The following is a 5,109-nucleotide window of genomic DNA, read 5'->3' on the forward strand; positions in this document are numbered from 1 at the left end:
ATCAATGTCAGGACTGCAGCGCTGAAGGCAAGGATAAATCGACAAATCAGTATCGACATCCTCAACAGCCTTGGCAGGTTTCGGTAAGAGATTCATGACGCTGTATGACAGTCTTCACAGCATGTCGTGCTGTGATATTAACAATCCGCCCTAAAAGCTGGCGATCGCTACATTGCGTATGCCAAACAGCCCACCGAAGCTTCTCTTACGACCAGCCCCAAAAACAACGACAAAATCCGCAAGCAAGTCACTCTCTAATCCGCCACCCCACACAGCGTCGCGACGGGAATGGCCGGTTACCATGAGCTTTTGTGCGTTTCGAGGTATTCTTTAGGTCCGGCTGCCAGATGCTACCAGGCATTGTTGTCGTCACAAAATCATTCCATGACGCCATCAAAGACTGACGTAGTGGGGCGCATTTTTACAAACTTTGAAATTTTACTATTTAGGGTCGTTTTTTGGACCTGGAAAGCTCACCAATACTTGCAAGCAAGATCTTCCCATCATATTGATGCTTATCTCAATGTCTTCAAATGTGGAACATCGCTTTAATCGGGAATGTTCTGGCTAAGAAAACCGGATTCCTAGGCAAATGGGAAAAACGAGCATGATTTTGCCGAATGGTGCGCGGAAAACCCTCGGCAAAGAGCAAAGCCTGCACTTTGCAACTGCGCCGGCAACACCTCGCACTATTCATATGTAATTACCAAACCTTGTGTTGTGTGGAAATTTGAAGAAAGTTCAAAGTCTTCGGATAGGATTCGCCTAGAGTGATGGCGAGTGTGAGTAAAAGGCTTTGTGTATTTGTGCAGTGTACAAGTGGCTGACGCGCGCGTTGGTGTATGGGGTCTGTGAGCGGTAACACGCGAGTTGAATTTCAAAGTTGTTATTTGCGTCAGTAGGTGATGGGGAAGGAACATTTGCATCCATTAACAGGCCGGTGATCGGGGGGGGGGGGGGGGGGGGCAGAGGGCACCCGTGGTGACACGCGTCACGGTATTCTAGATGGCCTAAAAACCCAATTTTTGCAAGAAATTCCATCAGAGATAACGTCATTTAATCTAAGATCGGTCGGATCAGCTAATGTTACAGGTGTACGAGTGTTTGCCTGTCGGCGCCCCACTTCAGTCCTGAAAGAAATTGTATGGCGTTGAGACGCTTAAGGTTCTGAAGTGAGAGGCAAAGGGGAATCAGCGGTCTAACGTGATGCCGAGATATTGAAAGGAAAGAGCTAATGGATTACTTCACCGCGAAGGTTCAAGGGTCCTCAGAGCAACCTAAACGGGGTTTCTGGAGATAAGGAGCGCGACCCATTCAGGTGGATAATTTTTGGAGGCCCCATCGACCACACCATTCTGGAATACGACGAAGTGCAAACTGAATAAATTGGTCAGCTCGATCGACGCCACGATGTGTAAATCGGACGGCAACTCGTCAGCAAAAAGGGAGAATTTAAGTCGAGGAGATGAATAAGACATTATGAATACTGTAACTGCCTCATTCATATTTATTAGGAAGAGAGCTGGCGAGATCACGCTGGCCTGAGGGACCCCATGGCTTTGTGTTTGCGCCGAGAAGGATTTTCGTAGCGGACTGCAAATGTCCGGTCTGTGATGAAGTTATGCACAAATGTAAGAAGTCTGCCGCGAACTTAAATTTAATTCGGATTCAGTTTATTGAGAAGGGCCTTGTAAACTTCGTGAAATGCGTCGAGGTCTAGGAATTCTTAGTACAACCGTCATTCATTGATTTTGGAAACCACGTACGGGATCAACAGTTAGAACGAGGGTCCCCGCATTGGAGTGGCCGTGACAAGAGCTATTTTGGAATGGGAAGAGGATGTCGTGAGATTCTAAAAGCACACTGATGAGACCGTTGACTCTTTGTTCGAATAGTTTTGATGCACAGCTAGTGAGAAAGATGAGGCGACAGCTTAAGGGGTCGAACGGAGGCTTTCTTGGTTTTAGCATATGGACAGGAGTGCTAGAGCGCCTCCAGCCTGTGTGCTCTGTGAGGCTTGGAGTACACTAATTTGTCAAAGCGTTTGTGTACTAAATGCTACGAAAGCTTGAAGCAGTCTTTTTAGACAAAAAGATAAGCGACCTTGAAACCACGAGTGCCAATTTTTTTTTTTTGGTGGACTACTGCACCCTCCCCCATGTCCAATCTGGTCCCCAGCGGCGAGTTTAGGCCCCCGCCTAACATTCTGGAGCCCAAGTACAACTACAAGTAGGACATTGCAAATAGGCGCTCGAAATTATATCAATGCTAAAGAAGGCCTCTAACATTTCAACAGGTAACTAATCCTTTAATAGGTAATAGAGCCAAAGAAAATGAAAACTGCGATATAATATCCAGTTCAGTGCACGCGACTGAGCTGGCCACACTCAAAGCTCTGAGTCCGATCGCATGAGTTTCGATCTGTTTTTCATGCATGCTGCATGCTAGCGATACGATTTAAAGCTCCTGTTGATGTTGGTCCACTTTTTGGAGCGTTTTGGCATTATCCAGCAATGTTTCGAGTTAAGGAGACCGCAGCACATCGCGCTATTTTGCCGCGACGTCTTATGGAAAATTTAAAGCATACCGGTGAAATGTTTGCACTAAAAAGTGAACAAGTTATTAGCAGTCGACATTCGAAGGGACCCTAAAATGTGCGGACCTTTACTTCGACGTGAATTTTCGATAAAGCGGTTGCAAAAATCCAACGATCGGCACCAGTCGACTAAACAGATAACAATGACCGTTTGACCATCACCACCAGCGCTAGCCGTGTCGGACATGCCCAGTGCGAGTGCTGCGTTGCTGCCTGCACCTCACCTTGCGGCAACTAGTCGGGATTTCCGTAGTAGGCGTATGTGGTGGCGTAAATCAGCATACACTCTTTGCTCCCGGAGTCGTACACGTTTTATAACGTTTCCAGCCACATAACATCCACCCCATACCGATTACCAAGAACTGGTTTCGATCATCGACGCCAAACAAAATTATAGCGATTCCCAACGACATAATTCACCGGAGCGGAGCAAGCGAACATACAAGACCAAGGCCTGTAATTGCCCATTCTGTTGGGGAGAAGGGGACCCTAACTCCATAAGGTTGAGGGGATATTGGGTCAAGTCCTGGAAGTATCTTCTAGCTTCTAGGAAGTAGCTTCTATGATGGAGTGTTAACGACCGTGACACGCGAGAAAGGCGTCACCAGATTATGCTCCAGCGTCAGGTGCGGTACTTGCGGTCCGTTGCCTAAGCAAGAACAGGGCCGGTACCCGCGATTTACACCGGTCATGACCCTTACGTCAATGAGGGGCACCTATGTCGGTCAGGAGGCCGCGGTGCCTAACAAGGGTCCTGTGTTGACAAGCAGCCTAGAGGTGGCTGGGCCAGTGTTCGAGGAGCCCGCAGAGGAACTGAAGGACCCCTCGCGACCGGCGATCAAGTGTCCGATTGGAAGGAACAAAGGACTGGATGAGGATCACCTTGAGGACCACGGCCCGCCGGGCCGGACCTTCAACTGTTTGTCTGAGGGGCTGTTGCACCGATTGAGGACACCCTGACACAATGCGAGTCTATATTTCAGTCTTAGACCACCAACACCGAACAGTCGGCTCCGTGTCTGTGTGAGCCCTGGTGGTCCATTTCCCAAACAGAGGTGAGGTCGGAACCTGCAATTTTCATTGGTCGGACTCCTGAAGCGCAGTGCCTCTTTGTTGGCCGGGGCCCGCAGTGCCTTATAAGGGGCCCATGTCACCGGCATGACAGCTGGCGGGCACCTCACGTTGTAACGGAGTGGCCCTGAAGCTCCTGACCGGGAAATATAGTGCGCCTCCTATTGTTCTACCCGTTGGGTCCCATGCCCGGAAAAGGTAAGGCATTTCTTTATTGTTCAATAGGGCGGATCACAATGATGTAAAAAATAAGACAGTAGTATTAGCCTTATTCCTTGGAGAAAAACTGGGACCAAACCTAACTATATCTCCATTCTCCTGTTTTTTTTTTCTTCCCAGGAATAAGGCTAATACTACTATCCTATCTATGTAAATAACGATCCTCGCTAATGCACTCAACAACTTACGTAATTTTGGACCGAAACGTTGAGGTAGAAAATGATAAAGTCCAACACAAACGAGGTGACCAACCTAGGGTGGCCAGCTGGCGCGTGGAGTGGTCGTGTTTTGTGACGCTCCGTGGATATCGGTGATCTGACTAAATCGTATACTTAAGGTGTTCAGCTGAGTGACCTACTTGATTTGTAGGCATTTAACTTACTTTGGAAGTTGTGGTTCAAAAGGAGATGCTGTACGCTTCCGATGATAGACCGCAGCGTCGGTGGGTGTTTTGAAAGGCGCGCCCGGCACTGTCATGGCCGCCGGGGTCCGCCTGAAGAAGGTGAGAGGACGCAAAGCCCGGACAAGCCTGGGCAATGCAAGTGCCGCGGACTAGCGGCCGCGAGGATAGTGCGTCTGCCCCTGCGCATCCTGCTCCGCTGGTGTGGGGTTACTGATCTGTCGCAGGTACAAGTCCCACGGGGGCTTGGATTCTAGCCCCGCTGTTTGTTGTAGTTTTGGCATCTGATGGCCCAATCGACGACAAGAGACAAAAATCAGATGCTGTCGCCACCGCTGTCTCTGTACCAGAGTTCGGACCTAGTGGTCTGCTCCCGCCTGTTCTGCAGCATCGACGCGAGCCCATCAAGCCTTCCTGGTGCTGCTGGCTTCTGGCGAATCTTCTTTCCTCTGTCTCCGCTGGCTACTTTTGTTATAAACTGAGAGTATTCATCTTAAATCCACCAATGTGTTTCAGATGTCAACGGTTCGGACACGGCAGCAAGCACTGCAAGCAGATTGTCAGATGCTGTAAGTGCGGCGAGACTCCTCACAAGGGGACTGCCTGCACATTTCCCCAGAAATGTCTGAGCTGTGGGAGCGCTGATCGCGTCGCCCACCCTTCGGTCTCAACTGAATCGAGCACACAGACACGGACGAAAAATGCCGTTGAGTCACTCCTGAGTGGGCGCTCGGATGCTCAGGCGCCGTGTACTCCCGCACTAGGTTGGCTGGCGTTCCAGCCCGCCGGCTACACATCATCTGTGTGCGGCTCAAACCGTCCG

The sequence above is a fragment of the Pollicipes pollicipes genome, unplaced genomic scaffold (assembly GCF_011947565.3).
Source record: "Pollicipes pollicipes isolate AB1234 unplaced genomic scaffold, Ppol_2.1 Scaffold_3447;HRSCAF=4054_pilon_pilon_pilon, whole genome shotgun sequence".
Lineage (NCBI taxonomy): Eukaryota > Metazoa > Arthropoda > Thecostraca > Pollicipedomorpha > Pollicipedidae > Pollicipes > Pollicipes pollicipes.